The sequence below is a fragment of the Rattus norvegicus genome, chromosome 4, assembly GCF_021556685.1.
Source record: "Rattus norvegicus strain SHRSP/BbbUtx chromosome 4, alternate assembly SHRSP_T2T, whole genome shotgun sequence".
In the NCBI taxonomy this organism is placed as follows: Eukaryota; Metazoa; Chordata; class Mammalia; order Rodentia; family Muridae; genus Rattus; species Rattus norvegicus.
The window spans coordinates 36,801,895-36,816,734 of record NC_141537.1 but is presented as its reverse complement, the minus strand read 5'-3'; positions in this window follow the sequence as shown (position 1 = coordinate 36,816,734).

The window sequence follows — 14,840 nt, the reverse complement described above, 5'->3', positions numbered from 1 at the left end:
CTGAGGCTCCACACACTCTGCATTCTCTTGCACACTCTGCTTTTTTTATTGTGGTTTTCTTTTCTCAAACTCCCACACTCATGCACACCTCTGTTCATTACCCTTTCATTCTCACACACACTCTTCATACACACCTCACACATATCTCACTCACACCACATGCACTCTCCTTTCACTCACACACACACTCTTCATACACACCTCACATTCTCTCTCCACTCACTCTTCACATGCTCTTCCCCTGCTCTCTCACTCGCTCTCTCTTCGCTCCCTCCTGCGTTTTCTCATTCACTCTCACATTCGCTCCCTCATTTGCTCTCTCATTCACTCTTCACATGTTCTCTTCATTCTCTCCGGCCTTTCCCTTGCCCCAGTCTTTTATTGATAATTCAAAAGTAGGTAGAAAAAAGCCAAATCAAATCCAAAAGAATAACTACATCCCACAAAGAACTAAGAATTATAATTATTCCCCAAAATTTCAAGCTTCCCCTATCCCTAGGCCTATGACCAAAATAATAGTAATTGTAAACGTATTATTATTTAAAGTTTAACTTTTAACGTACTATACTTCAGAGCTCAAAGCTCCAAGGTCAGCTACTTACATTTTCCTGTGAAGCTCTAATGATAAATGACATGGGAAAAGCTGCCAGGCAGTGGCCAGAAAGAATCAAGTTAACCCTTAACTCAGTGGTTCCGCAAGCTTTCTGTTCCTTGCACACAATGACTCTCGTAAGAGCCCCAGTATTTTGACTTAGTTTATTAGTATATAATTTTATATATTCTATACTTCCTTATCCAGGAACCACTCTCAGAAGTTACATAAAACTTAATTCCTAACTTCAATAACTTTTTCCTATCTTAGGGTCCCAATGTTGGCTCTAATTCATTTTTTATAATTTCATTAAAGCTTCTTTGCAAGTCAAGCATTAATCTGGAACTACTATTGTGCAGTTATTACATTGTTCCCAAGATGAGACACACAGCATGCACCTGGGCCATTAGGGCTGTGCTGTGCTGTGCCCCTATGCCTCAATGTCCAATTGTTTGAGAATCATAACATCAAGGAAGATCTAGTTTCACAGAATTCACTAGAGCAGAAGGAGAAAGAAGTAGAAAAGTCAGATATAATAGAATAATTCTGTACACCAAGGCCAACTGAAAGGAAGTCACACACAAATGAAATCTATACAGCAGTTGTCCAGGGCTAAGGTTAGGAGAAATGAAATGGGAACAACCAGTTTTTACAGAGAGCTGCTGCGGGCTACTGAGATGTCTCCATCCCGGCCTACTGCAGGCAGCCTCTTATTTCAGATGGCGGGTCCCCTGGAGGGATGTGTCTCCTGCTTCTCAGGGTCCCAGACGCCACCCTACTTTACAAGGAGCTGCCACGGGCTTCTGAGATGTCTCCATCCCGGCCTACTGCTGGCAGTCCCTGTCACCATATGTTGTCCCCAGCAGAAGTGTAGAGTGGGTTTATGTTCACATGGGGTAAACTGTGCCCTTGGTACCCTTTCTTTTTGTGGGACAGATAGAAGGAAGCAGCCTGTTGCAAGCAGAGACATACAGGAAGGATGCAGTTTACAGAGCCTGTCTAGGAGTGCCAGCAGTCAAGCAAATAGAAACCCTCCACCCATGGGAAGCTGAGTAAGCTAGGGCATAGGTAGGAGGAAGTAATATGGTCCCTTGAGCAGCTGGTATGAATATAGCTTAGTTTGAGTAAGAGCAACTGCTCTCGTTGTCCTGGCAACCCAGATGAGTATCTAAGACCACCTCTGGCTCTTCTGACCACTATCTATTCTTCAGGAGGGATCAGGGATCAGGGTGGATCCCATCTTTCAAGACCACATAACCAATTATCTAACAGCAAAGAGGAAGAAGTGGATAGAAGGACCAGAGAGGATAGAACAAGTTTGAGGAAGAATTTGCATATCAAAAAGTGGCTGTCACTTTCTTGATTGCACAAATGAGAATTCGATGAATACCAAAAGGACTAAGTCTGCTAGCTACAAACCAGGTCATTGGCTATTTTATGATAAAGTGGCTTAAGATGAAAATCTACTCTTTTTCTTTTTCTTTTGTTGAGACAGGGTCTCTCTGTGAACCTGGAACTGTCCTGGAGCTTGCTCTGTAGACCAGGCTAGTCTTGAACTCAGAGATCTGCTTGCCTCTGCCTCCTGAGTCCTGGGATTAAAAGCATAGACCACCACCATCTGGCTGGCTGAAAATTCTCTTAATTTATTGGAGAAAAAAAATAATGATTGTGCTCTTTTACCTTCACCCCTCACCAGAATCATAGAAAAGAGGACCAGTAGTTTCAATACCAATGTGAGTTTGCCTGATAACCTTGCTGTCTTGTCACCCTAACATAATTATTTGGAACCCAGGATCTCCAACTTCCACTCTGTGAGGGTAACAATACACCCCATCTGTTACTTATTTTGTAAGCTCAACTTTAGTGCTTCCCACAGCTTCCAGTCATGATAAAATCTAATGACTAACCCCCCCACCCCGCCCCCAGGCCCGGAAGTTCCCTCTTTTCACATGACTTCAGCCCATGCACAAGCCCTTCCAGAGCCTGGGGGTGACTTGATGGATCTAGTAAAGGCTGCATCCAACAGCTTGTTTCCGTCTCGCTCCCTTCTGCTTCCTGTTGTGCTCTATGTTGCCTCCCAACTTCCCTCTGACCTCCCATTAGCACTCGGAACATCTCTTAATTATGTAAGTGATATACTGGTTCTGTTTCATGCAGTTTGGATTTTATCGTGTCCCCGTTGAACACCCTGTGACCTCATGTCTCTCTAGTCGGGCCTGTTCTGGAGTGTAACTTTCTTGGCTTATGTTCACACTCAACAGGAATCTCATGACCAAGTTAAAACAACAAACAAAAGCAATTAAAATCATAGCTGGGATCAGCCCTGAGATTCTCCTTCATAGCACACTCTACTAAAAAGACCAATTATTAAAAATTCTTGAGGATGAGGTCATCATATTTCCAAGTAAAAAAAATGTCTTAAGAGTTTGGTACAAACACTATTCAACAGATGTGTGGATAAGGTTTTTTTGTTTTTTGGGTTTTTTTGTTTTGTTTTGTTTTCTGCAACATTTTCAGGAAGTAAAAAAGGATTAGAATATAAATAATCCAGTTATTAACAGGGTTCTTGTTATATAAGTCACCACTAGTTTCACTAGCGGGTGGTACAGGTATAAACAAAGTATCATCCTGTGATCATACTGATGGCATTTAAAAATTTATGATGAATTTTAATATTTATCCTTAGGTAAGAGAGTAGCTGCAAGCAGTCCTCTATGTTGCCAGTCATGCAAGAAAACAGTGGAGATAGAGGGTGCATGTATGTTTGGCTTTGTACAAGGATAAAATATTTCCAGAAAGATATGGAAACATTAGGAAGAGGCATTCGGAGGTTAGGAAGAACAGAGATTTCACAGAAATGCATTTTGCGTCTCTTGAGCCAGGAGAATGTATCAACTATTCTGAAAAAAAAATTACTTAAGAACAGCATATAAAGCCATATACTTACTTTCTCTTCCGGATTAAGTCTTTCTGTGTTAGTTTCAGGCCTTTAGCTAAGATTTCTGTTGTACGGTTTCCTGGATTCCTGTTTGCAGAGTGGCAGAGGGTGCTTATAAATGTTGTGGAGAACAGGTTTTGGAAGCAGGCTAGGTGGGAGCCGTCTTCCAGTGGTCTGGCTACAAGGAGGGACTGGCCAGCTACTTGACTTTACAAAGTGGGCTAGTGATAGATCATGCCCCTTTTTCTATTTGGTTGATTTCAGCTCAATAGCATCCTCTAGTTCAATCTGTCTATTCTGAATGCTGCCTGCCTTCTAGGGTAGAATGATATTCCTTCCTGCGAATGTCTATCACAGTTACTTAGATTTATCCAGCCATCAGTGGGTGTTGAGATCACCTTGTATTTACCTTCTGTGAATGCTACTGCAAGAAAACCTAGGAGCACAGGTATCTGAGGTTAATCTGTTACAGACATTTACATATCTGTGTGGAAGAGTTTTGGATTGTGTAGTACTTTGACATTTAGTTATTTTAAGAGGAGAAGAGACCTCATATTATTTATTTATTTGTGATATCTGCACTAATTTTTTCTTTTTTCTTTTTTCTTTTTTCTTTTTTCTTTTTTTCCCGGAGCTGGGGACCGAACCCAGGGCCTTGTGCTTGCTAGGCAAGCGCTCTACCACTGAGCTAAATCCCCAACCCCTGAACTAATTTTCAATCCCACCAATAGTATATATGTTTCTGTTTTCTCTACATCTTTGCCAGGATTTGCTTCTTGATCTTAGTCATTCATGATATGCCACATTGTTTCTATTTCTCTTTCTTTGTGGATTTGATGAAATTAATACTTTTCATTATTCATATGGTATCTTTGAAAAAAGTCAATTTAAGTTCTTTTTCAATTACTGAACTTGGCTTTTTGTTGGCTTTGTTACTGAATTTCATGTCCTTGTGATTTTGGGATTTACCTCCCTATCAGACACTAGTTTGCAAATGTTCTGGCCCCTTTCCTATGTTGCCTTTGTGCCCAGTTTGTTGTTCAGGGTGTTTTTCTTTGCCTGTGCACCCCCCTCCCCACCCCACTCATCTTTACTTTTTTAATGCTGCACTTCTAGGGTGCTGACCAAAATCTCGCCACTAAACCATGTCAGGGGTTGTCCTCTGGTTTTATAATTCAAATTTACATTAAAGATTTCAGCTCATTTCAAGTTCATTTGTGCATGTGGTATAAGAGAAGCATCCATATTCTTTCTCTTAAGTGCGGACATTCATTTTCCAGCCTGGTTTATACAAAAGGCTGTTCTGACTCCACTGTGAATTCTTGCTGCCTTTATCTAACAATATTATCTGACCATGTGTGTAGATTTTCTTCAGCTTCTCTCTCTTCCACTAATCTATGTCAGTTTCTGCTATTATCACATGACTTTAACTGTTGTAATTTTGCTGTATAATTTGAAAAGAGGTGGTTTGTCCTAGCTTTATTATTTTTTATGGTTGCTTTGATATTTGGGAACAAGTTATAATTCCATTTTTAAATTTTTGCTCTCTATTTTGTCTATTACTATGCATGGAAATACATATCAATTATTTATCAATGATAACTACATTTTAAAACAATCCTTTAATAGCCATATAGTTTTAGCACTTACCAAAGATGTAATCAAATTTTCACACTAACGAGATGGAATGTTTGCTTGTTCCTCCATTAAAGAATTAAAACGTTGCTGAATATTTGATGCTTTGGGGTAAAGAACACCTTTGGCATTTTGAGAACTGATTGATATTTTGATTTTATAATAATGTTGATGAAGCCACTTTGCATTAATACATAACACAAAATGACAGAACTATGTTTGGGGCTATTTTAGACATCATTGGAAATTCTGTCTTAATCCTAAGCCAAATTTCTTTTAATGATTTTTAAAAATAAAAATAAAGCTCGCTGGCAACCCAAACACCACTTCTCATCATGAAACAATTCTACAACAACACAATCTGTGCTGTAAAATGTTATCTTTCAGATGTACTAAAGTATGTAGACCATGAATGTTTAATGAGAGGACTACATTTATACAGCTATGACAAAGTCACCATACATGCTGGGGCTTGACTTCCCTGTGGTGTGGCTGCTCTGAGATCACCCTTGACCTGACCCTGGAACTAACTTTCATGCATGTTCTATAATTAAGACCAACAAATTCCTTGGTCCCCTCAGTTAGACTTCGGTGGAATTATACTTTGCTTCACCATAGGGTCATATAAGGAAGGGGTAGACATTTGTTTACATTTCCCCATGGAAGGAAGTCTTACAATATTCTCTGAGATTGTTCTGTGGGGAAAAGGTCATAGTGCTATTTTAACTTTTTAATTTTTGGACAGCTTCATATATCTGCACGGTGTTGTGGTTCTAATATCACCTTTCCTTGCGGGTTTCCACCTGCTCTCCACTCTAAGCCATCTTTTTCCTACCTTGACTTCCAGTGGCTCTGTTATTAGAGAAAATGACTTCCCCCTCCCAGCACCCATTAGAAGTCACTGTATCTTCAGTTTTCATAGGTGCAATAGTAATGCCACATTTGGACATGACCATTTTGTAACATTCTTCTCCACCGTCTGACTCTTAAATTCTTTCCACCCCCTCTTCTGTAATGTTCCTGATACAGAGGTCCAACCTGCTTAAAGCCGCATGCTCACCAGTCAGTTTTTCTAGGCACTTCGACCAGATGTGAGTCTCAGCATAACTGTCACTCTGTGCAGAGGGGAGCAGAAATGTAGGAAGAGGCTGTAAAATAGTATCTATGGGCGTGACATGGATATTACACTTATGAGGCTGCATTAGGTGTGGTTGCCTGCAGAAGAGTAGAGCTACTATTCTGTGCGGTTGGTGAGAAGCTCATGACACCCTGCTCTACTCAGGGGAACTAAAGCAGTTGGGGACTGTTGGAAGAGGAGAAGCCATTGTGTTCAGAAATGCAGCTACTGGCAGGTTACTCATGCTCCAGTAGATAGCCTTACACCCACATCCACATGAGTGGTCCAGGTTAAACTTAGTGGGTCACAAACAAACAAACAACAAATACAAAAACCAAAAAAACAAAAAAAAAAACCAAAAAAAAAAAAAAACAGCCCAAAGACAGCATGGATGTGGACTGGGGAGGAAGGCGAAAAATGGGAGGAAGAGAAGAAAGTGGAAGGATGCGTGTGACAGAAGGAACTACATACAACTATGAAAACCTTGAGAAAATTGCCATAAAAGAAGAAAATAGATGGGACCTTTACATTGCAATTATCTATGGACTACAGGGACATAAGCTTGCTCCCTGTGTCACATGGAGACATTGTATACATTTTTCTAGTGCAGGCAACAACAGTATGCCATCTTAGAAAGCAGAAATGGAGACCTCACCATACCCTAAACCTACCGATGTCTCAATCTTAAATTTCCAACTCTAAAGCTGTGAAACATTCATCTTTGCTGATAAAACACTCTGTCTCAAACATGTTGTTTTATCAAAGAGAACAGAGGTAGGCATGGAGGTTTATCTACAGATAAACATGGACACATTTGGTTAAACCAGCATTTGTTTGTTTAGTATAATAATTTTGTCAGGTATTATTTTCATTAAATACTTCATCTTGGGATAACTATAGACTGATTATGGCCCTAAGAACTATTATAGCAGGAGAGGAATTGCAATCCTCTTCCCCTCACCAACATCTACCGTAATCTTGTCTTACTGAAAATCATCACACAGTGTGATAGTCAAATAAGTGCCATCAAGGCGGTCAAGGTTCAAGCCACAGCCTTAGTCATGGGGACCTCTACACACAGGTGTGTGTGTGTGTGTGTGTGTGTGTGTGTGTGTGCATGTGTGACATTTCCTCCTGCTTCCATTCCTCCTTCACCAGGGAAGAATTGTATAGAAAGCTAACCTGTTGTCCATTTTTAAAATTTTGTCATTTTTAAGAATGTTAGATAAATCGAATTATATGGCTTTTAGCTTGACTTGGACAAATGTGAGATAGCAATCAAAGCATATATGTCCCTTCAGTGAATTATAAAACGGAGTAGAAAGTATAGGGAAATGTGTGCTCCAAAGATGAGTACCAGACCATATAATGCTATCTAAAAAAATTTCATGGGAAGCTGTTTAAAACTTTTAATTATCGGAATAATAATTTCAGAGTATGGTCGCAAAAGCTGTCATTGGCAGAATGCAGTGGATGAGCCTGGGCTAGAAGCAGGAAGACCAACCAGGACATTATCTCAACAGTGCATGGAAGCAGTTACCAGGGATGCTCAGTGCAGTGTCAGTAAGAGAAAAATGAACCACATAGAGGAAGTAGGAAAGAGAAGCATGGGATAGAGGGCAGAAGGCCATGGTCTTGGTGACTATGTAGCAGGGCACCTACCAGACAAACTGATGATGACGGACAAATTCATAGTGACAATGATGAGTGCAGTGCCTAACTCACCATTTTGAGGAATATAAGGATGGCTGATGGACAGTGCCAAAGAGGAGAGGGAGGGCTAAAGCTCTACAGAAGTGGGAGTCTAAGCTCTCCACAGAAAAGAAGTCAGGGCATGGCGAGGGGAGTGTTCCTACCGGAGGACACCGCATTCTTTTCTTTTAGCCAGGGCCTGTGTCACCCACGCTGGTTCTGCCTCTCTGGAGCTCTGAAGTCTCTTTCTCCACCCGGCTCCCACTAAGTTCCCATGGCTGGCTGCTGCCATGCATGCCCTGTGCTTCTGAATTCCCGTAGCTGATTGAGATGCCCTCTTGCACACCATGCTTTGCTGCCATACCTTTCTCTGGAACCAGTTGAGTCGCTGCCTGAAGGAAAACATCATACAGTCTTGGTTTACAATCAACAGGTAATACAGTTGCCAGACACAGAACCTAGCATCCTAATTTTACAAACTATTCTATGTTAGAAATCCTGCGGCAATGGATCCTGGTGGATTAGCCATTCGAACCAACAACCTCCAGCTACCTACATTCTGTCTGCCTCCCTTGCTCTTGCCATCATAAAGGGCCATTCCTTTCTCCTGCTTTCCCTCTTCCTCTTCCTCGGAAGTCCCACCTACTCGCCCAGTGATTGATTTCCTATAATGTTTATTTATTAGGGGAAAATCCTACCTTGTGTTCCCACATATCAGAGCCTAGAAGGAGACATAAAGCAGGACAAATCATTGCTCATCATCAGAAAATTGGCTATAATGGCAACCACCAACCCTACATTATACTCGGGGACGGGGGGGGTGGGGGGGGTGGAGTAAGAACTTTACAAATTCAAAGTATTGCTATTAAAACAAACACCATTCTGAAATATAGAGCTGTAAAGAAATGGCAGCAGATTTTAGCCCATTTTCCTTTCAGCAGTAAGCACTTTTGTACCACTCTCCAATTATGGCATGTTCCTATCTTAGCAGAACCCAGAGTGGCAGATGTGTAATTACAATGATATTCTGAGTGGGTGTTCGGGCATAAACAGCAACTTCAACAGCCAGGATCGTATAATTAGGGGCAAGTTTTCAGCCACAATTAAAAAAAAATAGTGGGATGTTACCAAGTGGAAGCACCAAAGAAGCAGACCCTCGTTACAAACTGAGAAAGCAGCGTCCACACATACCTTTCCTTCCGCGCGGTATGGCCAATTCTGAACTTTCCATTTATTCACTGTTCTGAGTTCTTTTTGCTATACAAGGTTGATATTAGAGACATCCATGTGGGAGACAATAGTGTTACAAATCAAAAGCAGTCATTGGAAGGAAATCCCTCCTTGTCCCCCTCACCCCAGTCTCCCCACAAGGTAACTAATTCCTCTACTGTCTTCACATCTCTTTATAGTAATGGGATGCATGGATACTACGGGGGGGAAAACCACAAGAAGACATCAAAGTGGTTGAGCACATGATATACAAAGGCATTTAACTGCATACAATTTGATGTTAAGTCCTAACATTCCCTATGTATGCAAGGAATGAGGTTACACATTTCCAAAGGAGTCAAGAGGACACACTTATTTCATGAATCTTATACATTTGTATATTGGCCCATTTCTCTTTTGTTGAAAAAAGTGTTATTGTATCCAAATTTCTCATGCCTCATTGACTGATATGCACTTTTATTTATCTAAGGAGCATCCATTGGGTGCCATAAGTAAGTCACATATTAAACTCAGGATGGGGTCTGGGGCTGGAGAAGAGAAGCCCTGCTCAGATACTTTATAATCTGGTGGATGCTAGTGAATGAATAAGATCTTGATTGTGATATTATAAAAAATATTTCTACATCTTTAAAGAATTCCATGTGACCTAAGAGAATTTAAGAAATCCAAACTACATGTTCTTCAGGGTCCCCACATTTCCTCATTTTTATTATTTTGGGTAAAGCTATCTAAAGGGAAATTTTACTTAACTTCAAAACTTTTTGGGGGAAAGTGGCTAAGGGTCCCAGATCAAAACTGAAGAAAAGAAATCTGACCAAGTACAGTAGAGAATCCTAAATATCTAGGTAATATTGCAAGGCTACATTTGCCCTGGGAAAAGGTAGTATTCATGTAGAAAGCCCTTCTTGGGCCATCCTGAAGCTTTGTGGAATAGAATCATGCAGCTCACCAAGGCGTTAGGGCAGCAACGCTACTTCATGCTGCAACAACAAATGAGACTGGAGGCTCCATCCACCTCTCATTTCCCTTACTGAACTTTATCCGTATTGAGAAAAAGCTTCTTGCAGATTATATCCTCTTGGAGTGGCTAAGAAAAGTCCCTGTATGAGACCACAGAGCATGAGTGACTATATTATTCAGTAGAGGTGGATAGAGACTTTGAAAGCTGCTGTTGGAACTCAGTAAAAACAAGGCAGATCCTTTGCCCATCCAGAAAAGAGAATAATGGTACTGGGTGTGGCAAAGGGAAGAACACAAGAATTCTCTTTTGCCTGGATATACGGCTTCTAATTACTTCTACAACCAAACTAGAGTTTCAAAGGATGGCTAACTCTTCATCTGTCCAGTGATTAAAGTGAGACGGAATCCTAGCCAGTTTAATTAATCCCATTTTCAACAAAGAATTATCATATGCCTGCTGCTATGCAGTGGGTTTTCAGGGAGCTGGAGGAGTGGCACAGAAAAGCATTTCATCATCTGGGTCAGGATGAGACATTAGATGATAGTTCAGTGGCAGTCCTATTTGCTTCCAGATTCACATATTCAACACTGGACTTGACCTTTGGTCCACATGGTCTACCTTCACTGTGTGTGACAAAGGACATAAATTCTCAACTTCCTAGCCACTCAGCCATGGTATCCTTATTTGGTATTCCCATTGGATCACTTATTGCCTATAATATAAACCTAACAATGAGAAGGGTTTAGGACTCAGATACTTACTATCTAAGGCTTAAGGGTCACTACTTTTCAGATCACTACTGCTTTGCTCACATTGCCTAACAGGCTTTGGTATGTCGCTTCCCAGCGTTGGCTTACAGACCCTCATCTCTACATCATATCCAACCAAGAGAGGAATCTTCAGACATCACTACTCTAATATCTGCTGCTTGTGCCTGTGCTATGTATGAAGCAATGACCCTTCGCCTGTCAACTCTGTCAAGGAAGATGTAAATCCAGCATACTCCACAAACACAACACTTAGTCCTACTGGACTTATTCTTGTGTGGAGAGCTTGTCTTTCAGAACTCAGAATAAGCACAGCTTCTGACTCACATGTGAGTCTAGTCACATATGGAGGCTAGAGATGGAGAGGTTAATGCCTTGACTCATGCTTGTACCCAGACTGATTGGAACCAACTTGAGACTGAACTCTAAGTTGGGTCATATGAGAAAAATTATTTTATCATCTCCAATTGGCTACTTCTAGTTGTGGCCATTATTTTGGTATAATACAGTACTCATAATCTTGAGAGGAATCTACTTCCAATAAGCTTTCATCTCTATATTAAATTTCCATTCTATGTCTCTCTAAAATTTACAGTCACTAATATAATTTTCATCTGCATGCATTTGTTATGTCTCTGTACAAAGTGTTTGGTATCATATATTATCATATAGAATCATTAGTCTTTGTACGTAAGATAATGTATTAAAAATGTAAAGTTATTGTCATTGGTGAACATCTTTGTGTAGTATCATGTAAGAGACAAGACCAATGAGGCAAAGCTTCCTCAGTTTGTGCCCTTCCTCTTGGTGACAGGTAGTGAGTGTGACTTGTTCTGAGCTGTGCATGTCACTTCTTTCCTTATCTTCCTCATTTAATAACTTAGGACACCAGGGTGGGGGCAGGCATCTGCAAGAGAGTGTGGGTGGACACAGTGTTCTGAAGGTCTGTGAACTGAATCGAAGGCACAGGCAGTGTCTGGGGAAACTTCGCTATGTTGGAAAGATTCAGACTCTTCAGGCACTTGGACATCCCGGGGAATTCAGACACAGATTCACAGATAAAAAAAGGCATCATGCACAGCTAACAAATGCATGCAGATTAGAACTGTATTAGTGTGACTGCAAATTTTCGAGAGACCTGGAATGGAGATATAATCTAGATGAAAGCTTGCTGGAAGCAGACTCCTCTCAGGACCATGAGAACAGTGCCTTTGGCAGTCTGCACTGTCATTGCTGCCAAAAAAAGAAGGAAAACCCTGGGGGGAAATTCAATGTCTGTGACAAGCTGTCAGGCAGTCATTAGTATTCCCTTGAACACCGAGTAGCTCAGATTTGAAGGTCTTGCCTGATCAAACACGCATTCTCAGTAATGAAGTATTGAGCCAAGCCTTGGAATAAAAGCCTTGTGAGTCTCCTTGGAATCACACTGCCATGTAGAATGTGGTCATCTCTGCTTGTGGGCATAGCCCCATGGGGTCCATTTTTTTTCCCTGAGACTTCAGTCATTAACACGGATGAGAATGATTTGAAGAACTATCAGACAGGTAGCTCACCTGTATTTCTTACCTAAGCTGGCTAGAAAGTGTGATCTTCTAATGTTGTTAATATAACTGATCCGGTGCTAAAACAGGTCCTAGAAATGGGACCCATTGTTCTTGTTCCTAATAAGCCTCTGTTGGTTATTTATATATGGATTTTACATATACTTTAACTGAATTTGCTTTTTACTTAAGAAATAGAAACCTTTTCTACTTGTTTGAACTTTAGAAAGGATATTCTCCTCATTACATATTGATGTCAACAAGTAATACCAAATTTCGTAGAGGAATCATCTATTGTCTGCAAATTTGTCCTGTGTCCACACTTAACACACTGATAAATGCAGAACTTAAGTAAAGAAGTTTAAATCTATAAAACTTCCTTGACCTGGGAATTAGAACCACTCAGATGTCATCCCCTACCCAGGAGTGTGTAATTAAGTTTCTATAATTTGCTGAGTGTGCAGCTTTAGAATTAAAGTGTTTGTTAAGAAGCCGGCATGGTGACCAGCATTGCTGGGGATAATTTTTGCTCGCTCATCTGGCTGCTAAGTTGGTTTTCAGAAGGTCATACCCAAATCCTAAGAGTTCAAGGAGAATGAAATCAGTACCTATACAACCGCGTTTGCTGGGATGAGTGTAACACTGGGCTCACAGGCCTAGAGGGTGATAGCATGGTTCTTCTTCCCCCAAAATATTAGCTTCCTGAAATCGCTCAATGAAATACCATTAGAGGGAAACATACTTCGTTTATCATGGCCAAATCACTGAGAAGTAGTGGGAAAGACATGTTAGGATATATTTTAAGTATGTGTTCTATCTGTTGGAAGTGTTCTGCTTCAAATAACAAGAGACGCTTTGCTCACACTTCCATTGGGATTCTTATTACTGCATCCTTCACCTCCTTCCCTCCCTGGGCTTTTTCAGACATTCAGTTGTCTTCTTCATGACTCTACAATAGTCACATCACAAGCATCAGGACCACTAAAAAGATAAGAAGGAAAGTATTTGGGCAAATATCCTTCTCTCTTGAGGTTTTGTTGCTCAGGATAGACCACCTCTGGGATGTTTGCCCATGTCTCAGTGGCATTGTATCATACACTTAGCTGAAAGGAATCTGGGAAGGTCAACTTCAGAATTACTGATATTGTGTCCAAGAGGAAAAACTGTGAATTTTGTTAAGAACAATAGGGAAGCAAAACCCAATAGCTAGTGTATTTGCATGTCTGTGAGTGTGTGTGTGTGTGTGTGTGTGTGTGTGTGTGTGTGTGTGTGTGTGTGTGTGTGTGTGTGCATGTACAGGTCTTGGTACCTGTGTGTGTATGTGGAAGTCAACATCTTGTATCGTTATCTTTTACTCTGGACTTTATTTTTTCCTGCAAAATCTGTCATTCAATGTAGAGATCATGAATTGGTTAGACTGGCTGATGAAGGAGTTTTTTGAGTACACACTTCATGTTTTAAAGCCATTATGTTAATGGGGTTGGGGGGTATCTTTCAGTACACTTTATACTAAGTAAAATGTCCTGGTAATAGTAAATAATTGTGTTGTGGCCACCCATGCTTCCTTAGATTAATTCTTCAATAAACAATGTTGATTTTCATAGCATATGCAGACAAAGGATAAACTTTACATGTTAAAACTCAACTCTGGCATTTTTCTGGTTGTAAAAAAAGCAGACTTGTATTTTCATGACTTTTCAAAGCAACATGCCAGAGATGTTAATTGAACTTATACTATAACCAACACATGCTTCGTTAGTTTTCAATTTATAAACATTTTGACTTTTCCCCTTATGTCTAGTAGGAGGAGAGAAAAAAGTCACTTTTAGCTCAGTCTGGATAAAATTGTAATTTAAACTAATAATCCCTCCAGATAATGCTCAGTACAAAAAAAAAGTTCTTCTATGTTTCTTTTTTTCCTTTCTTCTTTTGTTTTGTGTTGTTGTTGTTGTTGTTGTTTTTGTTTTTGAGACAGGATCTCTCTATGTAGTCCTGGATGTTCTAAAACTTACTATGTTGATAAATCTGGCCAGAAGTTCTTGGAGCTTGGTCACCAAAGGTAGCAAGGGTTTCTTCTTTTCTAGACTATGAGAGAACTCCATGAGTTGAATCCTAGGACTTGGGCAGGGATACATTAAACAGAGCAAAGAATATTTTGGAACCTAACTCCCAGTGCTACTGCTTGAGTTCAAGTCCTTTTCTTCTTTCCATACAACACTATTTGACATGCTAGAATTACATAATATGGGTTGGGTTTGTTTTCTTACTGCAAATACTAATGTGTACCTATGCCTTCAGTTAGGCATCACAGAGAGTTAGAAAAAGGATGCTCTCTTAGACAGGTTAAAAAGAGGAGCACTCTTAATG